At 28.2% G+C, this 15,091-nt stretch overlaps 1 pseudogene; it reads left to right on the top strand.

Moving 5' to 3' along the window:
- The first annotated feature begins 12,689 nt into the window (after nucleotides 1–12,689).
- On the top strand, nucleotides 12,690–13,668 carry LOC149515152 (monodehydroascorbate reductase-like; annotated as a pseudogene).
- Nucleotides 13,669–15,091: the final 1,423 nt, after the last annotated feature.

Genomic DNA, 15,091 nt, shown 5'->3' with positions numbered 1-15,091 from the left:
TTCATTAAAAATCATCAAATTAACTAATCATTGAATTGACAACAAAATTATCAATTATTGTATTTTATGCAAAAATATTGTTAAAATAAATTTTTTTTATTAATTATGAAAATAATTAAATTTTAACTTTGACAGTAAAAAAATTGGATGGTAAGTGGTAACCATGATTAAGGATATGCTGTAAATATAGGGAATTACCCTTCAATAATTGATTGAAAAACAATATTAGAGCTATAGTGCATTGATGAATAAGAATATATATTTTTTCGAAATTCATATTAACTATTTTTTACGAGCAAACCTTTATTGTTTTCATTTCTCTCATTTTTTTAAATAAATAACCTAACCTTGATAATAAATTTTAATATCTCATTTTTAGAGAGAAAAAATAAATGAGAATAATATTTAAAAAATAAAATAATATATTGACATGATATGAATATGATACAAAAATTAATATGAAGATTATATGATTTAAAATTTTAGTAATAAATATATATAGATTTAACAAAATAAAATATATATTTAATATATTTGTATTTATATGAATTATAACACGTAATTTCCGTATAAAACAAAATATAAATATATGAATTTTAATATTTTATAAGAAACAAATACATAAATCTTTAAATCTAGATATGCTACTGCTTATGGTATCCTTCTAAGGCCTTGTGTGTGCTCGAAAAATAAAAAAAGATTAAAAATTAAAAATTTAAAGCAAACAAGCAAAGATTAAAAACAAAAATGTGCAATGATGCCCTTACTTTTCCATATATTGGTTCATTTTTTTAGACACATTACCTCGTTTGAGATCCTAGCTTTCATTATTCATGCAAGAAATATCCTTTCTTTTTTCTGCCTTCCGTTTTTAATTGACTCCGTCATTTCAAACAATGTTTCAAGAATTCAATAAATTTTAATATCATTTTGGAATTTGATATAAGGAAAATGTAAATGGATAATTGTTTTGTTCCTTGTTAATAAAATTTTTAAATTTTATAAATAAAAATAAAAAATTGTTTTGATCCTTGTTAATAAAATTTTTAAATTTTATAAATAAAAATAAAAAAATTATCGCATGCAATTTTATTTATTATATTAATTTAATATTTTTAAATATATCTTAATTGGATGAGATAATCCATTAATAAAATTAAAAATTTTACCGATATTGTATGAAATGATTTTCCCATATGCCAATATTCAATCCTCACACAACGAAAAAATGTAAAAAAAAAAGAAAAGAAAAGAATATAATAATTCATAAAATACTTAACTTAGCTCCATTTATTTCTTTTATTTATTCCTTGATGGAGTAAAAAAAAAAAAAGTGAAATTATTAACAAGGGTAATCACAGTGACATTCAAAATTATTAACACATCTCCCTAAAGCCAAAGGTCCATAGTTATTGGAACAGTTAGCAGTGCAGTCGTCAACCTTGCACCCCGGCATATCCTCCAAAAATATATGGCAAGTTTTTGCCTCTGTAATCATTGGTTCACTTCCTGAAAAGCGAATTACAATAAAGTATAAAATTAATTATTATTTATTAAAATAAATAAATCACAGTAAAACATAGTGTAATCAAACCAAAAAAAAAAGTGAAAGAGGAAAATCGATTCACCACATATTCCAAGGAGAAGGACCAAAGAAGTAAAATATATATGAAACCTTTCATGATGAACGAAGGGCTGTTTTGAAGTGGAGTGAATGGGTGTGATAATTGTAGTCTATAAATATTCATATGGAGCTATAGGGTAAAGTTTATTTGGAAACAAATCTCATTACAATTTTTGCTTGGATTTAATATAAGTTGCTTTCCTTTTGAGAATATTTATATATATATATATATAAATATTCCTTACCTATAGTAACATCAAATAATAGCACCAAATATTAGTTATTTATGTTGATTGAATTACCTAAGAGTGCATTTGAATGCAATCAAATAATCGATCTAATTGAGTTATGATTGGCATTTAAATTGCATTTGACACTTATTTATTCGTTGCCCAATAAATCATATATTATGTAAATACTATGCAAACATTGTAGCGTTTTCTTTTTGAATAATATGCAAACATAGTATAGAAAAAATATATACATTTATTAAATTTAAATGAAAAATCTAGCCTTTGGGCTTCCTGCTCTCAATCAAGTTGAAACTTAGACCCCAAGTATGGAAATATTTATTAATTTAATTTGGGCTTAAACCATGACCAAGGCCTATTCATCGCAGCTCGCAACATCAGAATCATGCGTCGGAGGTTTAACTGATAGTTGTTGAACTTGAATGTTTAGTACGAGGGATAAAAAAAGAAAACATTGAAAAAATAAAAAAATTAATTTAAAATTATAATATTTGATTTGATTTAGATTTTTTGTATTTAGTTTAGATTAAATTCAGATATTAAATATATATATTAGTATAAAATTTAATTTAGAATAAAAAATGAAAAATCAAAAGAAATTGAATCAAATAAAATTATATATTTTTATTAGATTTTATATAATTTTTAAATCTTATAAAAATAATAATTTTAGGAGAGTGATCAAGCTACACAAAAAAAATTTTACATATTTTTTTAATAATTGATTTTAATAGATTCTTTAGGAGAGCGTAGGTACTTTACTCACTTCTAAGAGGGATGGAGCCCGAGTACAGAGCTCAAGTAATGTAAATGCATGTGATAGTGTGTGAAGGATAAAAAATAACTGATGGTTGTTGAACTTGAATGTTTAGTACGAGGGATAAAAAAAGAAAACATTGAAAAAATAAAAAATTAATTTAAAATTATAATATTTGATTTGATTTAGATATTTTTTTTATTTAGTTTAGATTAAATTCAAATATTAAATATATATATATATTAGTATAAAATTTAATTTAGAATAAAAAATGAAAAATCAAAAGAAATTGAATCAAATAAAATTATATATTTTTATTAGATTTTATATAATTTTTAAATCTTATAAAAATAATAATTTTAGGAGAGTGATCAAGCTACACAAAAAAAATTTTACATATTTTTTTAATAATTGATTTTAATAGATTCTTTAGGAGAGCGTAGGTACTTTACTCCCTTCTAAGAGGGACGGAGCCCGAGTACAGAGCTCAAGTAATGTAAATGCATGTGATAGTGTGTGAAGGAACATATAAGTTTCATTCCCCAAAAATAAAATACAAGACAAAAAGGGAAAATGTTATTAAACAAATAATTACAATTTAAAACCATTAGACCGAATGATAGGATAAATTCAAAAATTATGGCTTGACTCTCTAGTATCCCCAATGGAGTCGTCAAACTGTCATAACATATAGATCCAAAAATCTATAGCTAGATTTAACAAATTATTAGAGTCACCACCAATCTTTTTTATCTAGGTGTGATAATTAATATTTATTCTTAAAATTTTTATTTTTATTATTTTTATTTATTTTTTATGCAAAAATACTCATAAAATAAACTAACACATAAATTTTTTTTTAAAAAAAGTAAAATTAAAAATACCAAAAAAAGGAAATGGCTCGGCTTGTGGCTGAGAATGGCTCGGCTTTAGGAAGAAAAATGGCTCAAAAAACACGGCTTGAGAGTGCGCGACTCGGCTCAACTCCAAGAAAAGGTTGGCACGCTGGTCAGGCGCGGGTTACGATCGGGTCAGGTCGACCCAAGTAAAAACGCACAGATCCTGGGGATTTACTAACACCCAAAACGATGTCGTTTATGCTAGTATATAAGGTCGAAACTCAATTTTTTTAGCTGATGCCTCTTCCTCATTCTCTCTCTTCCTTTTTTTTTCTCCTCTTTCTCTTTAAAAGAACTCAAATTTCAGTTGAATGTTTTATCGAAATCTAAAAAAATACATTGAAAACTGGAAAACGTCGTCAAAAAATTCAAAGTTGGTCGAAAATTTCATCAAAAAATTGATCGAATTCTGGAATTTTCCAAAAATTTTCCAAAAAAAAACCTAAAAATTCAAAAAAAATTCCTAAAAATTCTATGATTGCTACTAACACTTCAAAGCCCTTTTTTTGCTTATGTTTTCTTTTTTCCTCTTTATTTTCAAATGTGTCCCCCATTTCTGTTCTGTTCCATTCCAAGCCTATATTTATAGGCATTGATAAGAGGAATTACTAATCAATTTTGATTCCCTTTTTTATTGGGATTCAGAAATAGTATTTTAATCCAATTCCAAACCTGCCAACCTTCCTAAATTCATGACATAATTTTTTATTTTTTTACCTTTTTTTGTTTTCTAATTATTATATCTTAAAAATAAATAAATAAATAAATAAAATAGAATTCAAAATAATAAAAATAAAGATATTGGGCCAATCTACCCTTTTTGGACCAGATATGAGCTAAGCCCAATGGGCTTAGGCCCAGCTCCTGTTGAGCCCAATGGGCATGGGCCCGGACAAATTAGGTTATCTATAGTTGTCCCTCTTTGCACATTTTCTGTGAAACATGAATTGTACAAAGACGTAGAAACTCATTCAAGACTTAACTCAACACTTTTTTATTTTTTCTTCTTTTTTTTTAGTAAACAAATTTTCTCTAAACAAAGGCGAAACAACTTTGAAAAAATAAATGGCTCCTCTGAATAGAGACAACAGAACTTTTGAAAAAATAAATTACTCCTCTAAATAGAGGCAACAGAACTTTAGAAAGATAAATGGCTCATATGAATAGAGATAACAGAACTTTGAAAAAATAAATGGCTCATATGAATAGAGGTAACAGTACTTTGGAAAAATAAAATGGCTTATCTAAATAGAGGCAACAAAACTTTGAAAAAATAAATGGCTTTTTTGAATAGAGGCAACAGAACTTTGAAAAAAATAAATGGCTCCTGTCAATAGAGGCAATAGAACTTTGAAAAAATAAATGGCTCATTTGAATAGAGGTAACAGAACTTTAGAAAAATAAATGGCTCATTGACAATCATGACTAGACGAGTCATAGATCATGTCTGATTGAAAACTCAAAGATTCACAATTTAAGTTCAAAAGTCAAAGGTTCAGATTCGTAAGAACCTTTCAGCTTCACAAGAATTCACTGAAATTTAATTCTCAAAATTTCAGTTTCACAATAATTCAATTTTGCAATATCTTAAGATTCGCATTCGTAAATTATAAGACTCGCATCTATATTCAAAGAGTCTCATTTGAATTTTGGAGATTCACATCCAAAAGTTCAAAGTTTTTTATTCAAGTTCAAAGGCTCATATGCAATAAAACTTAGAGTTTCACTTCTAAGTTCAAAGGTTCTCACTCAAAATTTTAAAAATTCGCATCCAAAAGTTAAGTTCAAAGCTTTTTGTTTGAATTTTGGAGATTCACATCTAAAAGTTCAAAACTTTCATTCTAGTTCGAAGATTTACATTCAACGAACTTTAGTATTTCACACCTCAAAGATTCTCAATTTGAAACTCGAAGATTTTCTTTTGAAATTTAAAGACTCTCATTTGAAATTCAAAGATTTTCATCAAAAAGTTCAAAATTTCTTTTTAGGTGACCTAAAATTTTGCATGAATGAATGTCATGATCAAAGATGCAAATGCTTTCTTAATGATGCAAATGCAATAACCCAGATTCTCATAATGCCATGCATGTCCAAACAAAGTTTTAATTCATCAAATTATATACATGTACTATTTAAACAATGATGCTTACATGATGCATGTAATGCAAACGTCAATAATGTCATGAAATCCTAAATAATTGTGGTAATATGGCTCTCAAGACTCCATCATTTTGAGCTTCTTAACACTAGCCATCTCAGAATAAATTCTATTTTTTATCACTTGATCATCGCTCATAAGCTTCTTAGTATAAATTTCATCCTTCATCACTTGATCATCATTCATGGGCTTCTCAGTACTAGTTTTATCCATTGTCCCATATCATTTTCATCACCCAATCATAACTCACAAGTTATGTAGACCAATACATCTCCATCTTCATCACTTGGTTCTAACACTTTTCAAGATTTACCCCCTCTTTATTTTGTTGACCAATCCATTACCATATTCCCTATTTGGTCACATCATATGTCCTTTCAAATAATTGTTTTTAGGTTTTTACCACTTCTTCATTTTGTTACCACCTATCATCTTGGATTTTTTTTAAAAGAATATAAGACTCTTTTATGCACATTGTCATTCATTTATCACCATTTCAAATTATGATAAATATAATGCACTCATACATTTTTTCGATTTTGAGGATGCAATAATAAGGAAGCATAAGGTGAATTGAGAGAAAAGTAATTAATAAGGAACAAATAGAGAGAGAAACAAGTTGGATGTATGTTATTGGGATGAATGAGATATTCAAACAATGAATATTCAAGCAATTCTAAATATTAATATAGGATTTTTCTTAAAAAACTCATTCTACTAACTTTGAGCTTATTTGATCTTTGCCCCAGCTTTGAGAGATCTTCAGATGTCTTGATCTCTCATCTATGTGAAATGTTTATCCAACTTTCAACTCAGAGATTTTTTACGTAAATTGCCTTTTCGAATTTTTAATTTGAGTCTTTTTTTTCTTATTTTTATTTTTATCTTTTTTTATCTTTTTCTTTCTTTTTTTTTCTTTCATTCTTTCACCCATTATTGATATCTCTTCCACATCAATTTTAAAGCAACAAAGCATGATTCTGTCATTCCATCACGAGCATACCTTAGTCCAACATATGATCATTCAATTTGAGCATTCACATTTGACCCAAATAAACTTTTAAAGGTTGTAATGCAAGCCATGGTAAAGGGGTCATGAAAAAAATAGATAAAATAGGCTCAAAAAATGTGTTTAAAGGGTTTAAAACCAAAGGATCACTTCTCATAATTTGAAACAACTTGGCGTTTTACCCCTTTCCACTTTATTTCACTACTTTTTCCTTTTTCATCTCATTTCTCACAAAAAGATTCTCATTACTTTACCCCAAATCATGTATGACATTTATTTATTTTCTCTCTTTCCTTCATTTTGTTTTGCTTTCTCTCTTTGAAGCTTTTTACGATCTTTTACCACTTTTTCTTTTAACAAAATATCCATCAATGTGGAAGGTGATCCTAGGTCAAGGTTCTTTAGAAAAAAATTACAATAGACTCAAAAGAGTAGCAATGAATGGTTTTTCGAATGGTAAAAGAAAGATGGTCATTTTTCATTTCAAATGTGAATGCTTTTCTTGAACTTCATCTATTGAACCAAAATAAGCTCATGGATCTTTATGAATGACTACATATCTTCAAGACATACTAATTTTATATCAACTTTTTTTTTTTAAATAATCTTATCAGATCAATGTGAATGAGTTTTCAAAATTATTGTTATCCTTGTCTAAACATTCATCATTTGGAATTTGAGAATAGGAATGAAAATTTTTGAAAGGTAACAAAGAATATAACAGTGATTGAATGAAAGAGAAAAAAAATATAATGAAATACATTAACTTACTTTTTTATTAAAATGATAACAAATGAAATCCTATTGCCTAAAAAAAATTCTAACATCACTCTAAAAGAAATTCTAAAATGACAAGAAACTTTTAACTGACCTTATCTTTATTTTCTAAAATTATGCTTTTGTGTAATCGGGTGGAGAAGTTTGATTCATATCTTGCCCCCTGATTCATTACAATTCTCTAAGCCTTTTCGAATCAATGTGTTCTTGATTCTCACTCAGAGCATTGACATTGTGATTAGGCAATGGATTGCCACTAACATTAGGTGTTGCTGCTCCTCTTTAATCGAAACTTATCATTTCATCATTGATCAATCGTTGCATCTTATGTTTCAAAGCAGTGCAATTTTTAGTGGAATGGTCAGTAATTTTATAGTGGTAGTCACATGAGTTGTATGATCATACCACTTGAGATAGGGTGGCTTAGGTGGCTCCACACGATTGAGAGCAATCAAGTGGTTGTTATAGAGCTCTTGATATAACTCCGTATAAGTCATGGGAATTGGATCGAATACAAATTTTTCTTGGGTAATTTATTGTTATCGTAAACCACTTGTTAGATTAGCAAGATGAACCTGGGGCCTTGTGAGAAGTTGAATATTAAGGCTATATATGAGAGCTTGATGGCTAAAAACAAACTGGTATGTTAATGGGTAAGATGGTTGTGAAGCTGGCTGGTATGAATAGGATGAGATATTATTCACAGTAGGATAGTATGAAGAGTAACCCTGTGGATAAGGTTGGTATCCCCTGAACTGTCTGTCAAAGCCTACAGCTTGAGCTTCAGTTTCTTTTTGCTCTGATGTTTTCTTGGTTTCACCTCTTTTTAACTTACCATTTTTAATGGTATTCTCAATGATTTCATCTGAGATCATCATGTCGACGAAGTTCTTTATGGCATTTCCTATCATTTTTTCATAATAAAGAGATTTCAAAGTGTTGACAAATAATACAGTGGTTTTCTTTTCAGTCTAAAGAGGTTACACTTGAGTTGTCATGTCCCTTCACCTCTGGATGTATTATTTGAATGATTCAGTTACCTTTTTTTTATATTTTGTAAGAAAAAATAATCAAAAGCTAAGTCTATGATATGTCGGTATTGACTGATGAAATCATGGGTCATATCACTCTAAGAATGAATACGATTTCTATCTAGCTAGATATACCACCTAGTAACAGAGCCAGTGAGGTTATCTTGAAAGACGTGCATTAAGAGCTTTTCATTATTGGTATGGGTAACCATTTTTCTACAGTACATAGTAATGTGAGTTTTTGAATACTTTATACCATCGTACTTCTCGAACTCTGGCACCTTGAACTTCGAAGGGATAACCATATCCGAGAGTAAATAAAGTCCAACAAAATCGATAAAACTATAAAAACCAATCCCCTTTACAGCTCATAACATTTGTTCTAGCATGCTAATATTCAATTTTTTTGGGATTCAACCACTTTTGGCTTTTCTTTCTCTTTTTCTTTTAGTTCATCCATATTAGGAACTTGAATCAATTTTACTACCTTTTCAGTAAAGACATGATTCACATAGCTATGGTAATGCCCTTGATTAGAGGCTTATAGCATTCCAGGATATGTAGGATATGTGAATTATTGTGATGGAACCTCTTGTGTAGATTGAGCTTGAGGTAGACCAAAACCAGATGGATATAAGGATCAGTCACTTCTTGTGATGGATAGTCCTGTTGACTGGTATTTTTCTCTATATTTTTCTTTTTATATAGCTTATTGAGAGCATCCAAAATCTTACTCAACTTATTTTCAAGCTTCTCTTGAGCCTTCTCTATCATGTCAAGACGGTTGGAATTTTTTTGTTCCATTTGTCTAACTTTGGCCCTTGTGTTGTATCGATGAGTTGGGTTCTTGCTTGATAGAGCTATCCTTGAACCTTGAGTATCAAATTATGATCAAAAATGTTATGCTATATTTTATGCTTGATATGTTGATGCATGACATGTACCTTTCTAAGGATGAAATAAAGATGATGCAGATATATAATGTTACATATGACAATAAAAATGATGCATGACAAAGTTAAACAAAAATGGTTAATTTCATTAATGAAATGAAAGTGATACAGATACAAAATGTTACTTATGACAATGATGTATGCAAATACACAAAGTCAAACAAACAAAATAGTTAGATCGTAAAATGTTCCTTCTCGTGTCTTAATTTTGGGTTAGGTCTATCAATGGGTAGAAAGGGCTCTATCTTAAGGTTGGCCTCTTAAGTATACAATATATGCTAGGTTAGGTGATTTTGACCAAGGTTCTCAAATTGTTTCTTACATCGTAGTCTATCATAGACTAGTAAGGTAGTCCAATCCTCACCCATCACAAGCTACTATCAGAAATTATTCATATTGAGTGAGAGTATCTCGCTAGTCATTACGGAGATTATCATCTCACGAGAGCATAGGTACTTTACTTCTTTCTAAGAGAGACGAAGCCCGAGTACAGAGCTCATGTAATGTAAATGCATGTGATAGTGTGTGAAGGAACATATAGGTTTCATGCCCCAAAAATAAAATACAAGACAAAAAGGGAAAACGTTAGTAAATAAATAATTACAATTTAAAACCATTAGACTAAAAGATAGGATAAATTCAAAAATTATGGCTTGACTCTCTAGCATCCCCAGTAGAGTCGTCAAACTATCATAAAATATAGATATAAAAATCTATAGCTAGATTTATTAAATGAATGGAGTCACAATCAATCTTTTTTATCTAGGTGTGATTAGCTACTTAAGGAATCTATCCTCTTTAAGGAGCTTTTAAGCTTGACTAAGGATTCTTAAAAGAATAGGTTCGAGTCTACTAATCAGAACAAGGTTCGGGAGTCGGTTACATATAGGGAAGGTTATAGCACTCCCACATGCCCATCCGAATGATGGTACCATATTATTTTGAATTTATCCTATGGTCTGGAGTCTAATGGTTTTAAATTTTAAGTTAAATATTGGAAACAATTTTTAAAATTCTCCATCAATCTGGTAGAATTTTTAAAAATATTTTCTCACCTCAAGAGTATTTAAAAATCTCATTTGATTTCTTGAAGAGGTTTCATCGTCGAAAAAAAGGTTTATTTATTATTTATTATTTTTTTTTGTTGAAAATAAATCTAATTATTTCACCATTTGGGCCAAATTAAAAATATTTTCTCTTTTGAATTTCTAAAATTTTCACCATTTAGGCCTATTTAGAAATTCTTTTTTTTTTCTTTTTTTCTTGAAAAGAAAATAATATGACAATTATTTTTATTAAAATTTCATCTAAATTATTCCACAATTTGTGCCAAATTTAGAGAAAATTTTTCACATAGAGATTTATTAGAAATTTACCATTTAAAATTTCTAAAAATCTCATCCTTGGATAATTATTATATATTTTCAACCAAAAATTTTTTTGTTTGAAAAAAGAATACAATTACTTTTATTGAAACTTTCATTTAAATTATTCCACCATTTTGGACAAATTTAGAGAAAATTTCTCACATAGAGATTTCTTAAGAATTTATTATTTGAAATTTCTAAGAATCTCATCATGAAGTAATTTGTATTTAATTCCCATAATTTATATTTTTTTTATTTTTTATTTTTTGTTTGAAAATAAATATTAATTATTGTTATTGAAACTTTATCTATATTATTTCACCATTTGGGCTAAATTTAGACAAAATTTTTCACCTAAGAATTTTATAGAAATTTATCATTTGAAATTTCTATAAATTTCATCATTGGATAATTAATATTTATTCCTAAAATTTTATTTTTATTATTTTTTTAAATTTTTTTCATGCAAAAATACTCATAAAATAAACTAACACAAAATTTTTTTAAAAAAAGTAAAATTAAAAATACCCAAAAAAAGAAAATAGTTCAGCTTTAGGAAGAAAAATGGCTCAAAAAATACGGCTCGGGAGTGCGCGGCTCGGCTCCAGGAGAGGGCTGGCACGCGGGTTACGATCGGGTTAGGTCGACCCAAGCAGAAACACGCGGATCCTGGGGATTTATTAACACCCAAAATGATGTCATTTTATGCTAGTATATAAGGTCGAAACTTAATTTTTTTAGCAAATGCCTCTTTCTCCTTATCTCTCTTCCCTTCTTTTTTTTTTCCTTTTCTCTAAAAGAACCCAGATTCTGATTGAATGTTATACCGAAATATGAAAAAATACGTCAGAAATTGGAAAATGTCGTCGAAAAATTCAAAGTTGGCCAAAAATTTCGTCGAAAAATTGATCAAATTCTGAAATTTTTAAAAAATTAAAAAAAAACCAAAAAATTCCAAAAAAATTCCAAAAAATGCTACGATTGCTACTAACACCTCAGAGCCCTTTTTTTTGCTTTTTTTTTCTTTTTTCCTCTCTGTTTTCATGTGTGTCCCCCCATTTCTGTTATGTTCCAAACCTATATTTATAGGCATTGATCAGAGGAATTACTGATCAATTTTGATTCCCTTTTTTATTGGGATTCAGAAACAGTATTTTAGTCCAATTCCAAACCTACCAACCTTTCTAAATTCACCACAGAATTTTTCTGTTTTTTTACCCTTTTTTTTGTTTTCTAATTATTATATCCTAAAAATAAATAAATAAATAAATAACTAAATAAAGTAGAATTCAGAATAATAAAAATAAAAAAACTGGGCCAGTTAGCCCTCTTTGGATCATATCTGAGCTAAGCCCAATGAGCTTAAGCCCAACCCCTGTTGAGCCCAATGAACTTTAATCGGGACAAATTAAGATGTCTATATGTTCAAAAGACGAAAGAGATAAGTTAAAAAAATAATTTAATCTCATTATTAGGTCTATAAAATCAATAATTAAAAAAAAAATATAAACTAAAATGTTTTATATTAGAGTAGATTGATTCGTTATCATAATTTTATATTAAAATATATTAAACTTTTATATTAAAATAAATATATAAAACCCAAAAACTTAAATTTTAATAATAAATAAATCAAATTAAACAAATAAAATTTGATTTAAATCAAATCATATATAAAATAAATTCAAAATTAGATAAAATTTTAAATTTTTTTATATTATATAATTTTTTAAAAAATCAATTTTAATTTAATTCGAAGCGTTATCTATATAATCAAAGCACGCTGCCTCTCCTTTTATTTTATTTTTTAATAATTAACGTTCATTCTTTTGACTGATGTGATGATTTTCCGGTATTGGTCGTATGAATCATTATCGTGTACGAAGATCATTACATCAGATATTACAGAAATCAACTTATTATGCTAATACAGTGCACCGGCTTTTCAGCTCTGGCATTGCTGCTTTATTTCTATGAGGGCTATTATGCTAATAAAGGGATCAAGATTATTAAGGGAACAGTCGCAGTTGGATTCACCTCTGACTCAAATGGAGAGGAACAGCGATCTTTCAGAGGCCTTGATGCTTTGATCATTTTTTTACGGGACTGAAATCATTTTCATGGTGATATTTTTGGCCACTGTTCAGGTGAAGGAAGTAAAACTTAAGGATGGCAGAGTGCTGGAAGCTGACGTTGTTGTTGCTGTTAGTGGAAGACCTCTTATAACGTTTACCTAAAGGGCAGGTTGAAGAGGAGAAGGGTGGAATAAAGGTTGGTTTGATCAGTGCCAGGATCTCAAACACCTTTTCATCAATAAATGTCGGCTTGAAATTCCTAAGCATAAATCCTAAGTAAGGTCTGCATGTGATTGAATAACACAAATTATTTGATTGCAGACTGATGCTTTTTTCAAAACAAGTGTTCCCGATGTATATGCTGTGGGTGATGTAGCCACTTTTCCTATGAGGTTATACAACGATTTGAGAAGGATTGAACATGTTGACCATGCCCGGAAATCAGCAGAAGAGGCAGTAAAGGTTTGTTATCTCACTTGGTTCATCTATTTGTATGTTTATTGACTTAATCTTGATACTCAATTATCGGCTAAATGTTACAGAAGAATCGAACTGTGCAACCTTTAAGAAAGCGACAGATTTGACTTCTCGGTTTGTATATTCTCGGATCTTACCGGATCAAAGATGGGAAGGTGGCTGGAGCTTTCCTAGAGGGTGGCACTGTCGAAGAAAATCAGGCTATTGCTAAAGTTGCTAAGCTGCAGCATACGGTTGAGAATTTGGAAGCCCCGACAAATGAAGGTCTGTCCTTTACCTGTAAGATTTGAAGACAACAATGTCGAAACAAAATGAAACAGAACAATGGTCGCAATTAATGAGTTGTATTACTTATACGACACTAGACATTTTACAAACTTTTTTTTTTAATTTTGAATAATTCAAGGTTTTGGTGTATTTTAGTTTGACATGAGTTCAAATTAATTCATCTTGTTATTAGTTTTAACTAGTTAGAATAATTTAAAATTCATTTTTTTTGTAAAATTACATAATCAGTTGTAAGCTTAAAATTTTTTTGTTCAAACAATAGTCATTTTAAACTAAAGAAAATGATATTGTTTTATAAAAAAATTTTAAATTTAACTTTTGAGTGGAAATGCTTATATTTAAAGTTAAATCAAATACTAAAATGTAAAACTAATATCAAAAAAATTATTTCATTTATTATCAATGAAAATTTTAAATTACATAAATGAGTTTAGTAAGATGATATATACTTTTTAAAAATATATTAAAAATTAAAAAAATAAATATATATTAATCTCTAAATTTCTCCTATGAAATTAAAAAAATTATACTAACAAAATATTAAAAAAGAACTACAACATAAAACATTAAAAAATATAGAGACAAGGTTAAAGTTAAATTATATTAAAGATTATTAGGTTTTAAGTATTAATGAGGATTGGTAGAAAAAGCATAAACCCTTAATTTTGACAATCTTAAACAGCTATTGATAAATTAATCATTTAATTATTTATTTTAATTTTCCACCAACTAAACAAGTTGTGAGTAAGATCAATCTGAGCAAAAGGCAACAAAGCAAATTAATGTGGAATGGCTATGGATCATTGTCAGAAAAATTAAACCATTTCTTCAATCGCAATAAATTTCTTTATTAAGATTGTCAAAGATTTTTCACAAGCTAAAGACTAAAAACAAAAAAGCCATTTTTTCATTTGCTGCCGCAGCAACCCTAGCTCGTAAACCATAGCTTTTTTTTTAATACATGTTTATACGTACATATTAATGTATATAAATACATATATAAATTTGTTGGTTTTTACGTACGTACATGAATGTGTAGGTACATATAATAAGACTCACAACTCTTTATTTTTTTTATTTTAATTCAAATGCTTAGTTGGAACCAAAACATTTTAATTGTTAAACAGTTATTATTATATAATAATATTTAAGGGAAAAATACTATAATCGAGTGCTTTAAATGTATTTCTAAAGTTACTATATTGAGTAATGTTTTCAATTGATACATTAAAAATCATCAAATTAACTAATTATTGAATTGACAAAAATTTATCAATTATTGCATTTTATGCAATAATATTGTTGTAATAATGTTTTGTTATTAATTATGAAAATAATTAAATTTTAACTTTGACAGTAAAAAAATTGTATGGTAAGTGCTAACCATGACTAAGGATATATATGTTGTAAATATAAGGAATTTCC

The sequence above is a fragment of the Durio zibethinus genome, chromosome 14, assembly GCF_047325235.1.
Source record: "Durio zibethinus cultivar Kanyao isolate XHJ-2024 chromosome 14, ASM4732523v1, whole genome shotgun sequence".
In the NCBI taxonomy this organism is placed as follows: Eukaryota; Viridiplantae; Streptophyta; class Magnoliopsida; order Malvales; family Malvaceae; genus Durio; species Durio zibethinus.
This window is presented reverse-complemented; position numbering and strand designations above follow the sequence as displayed.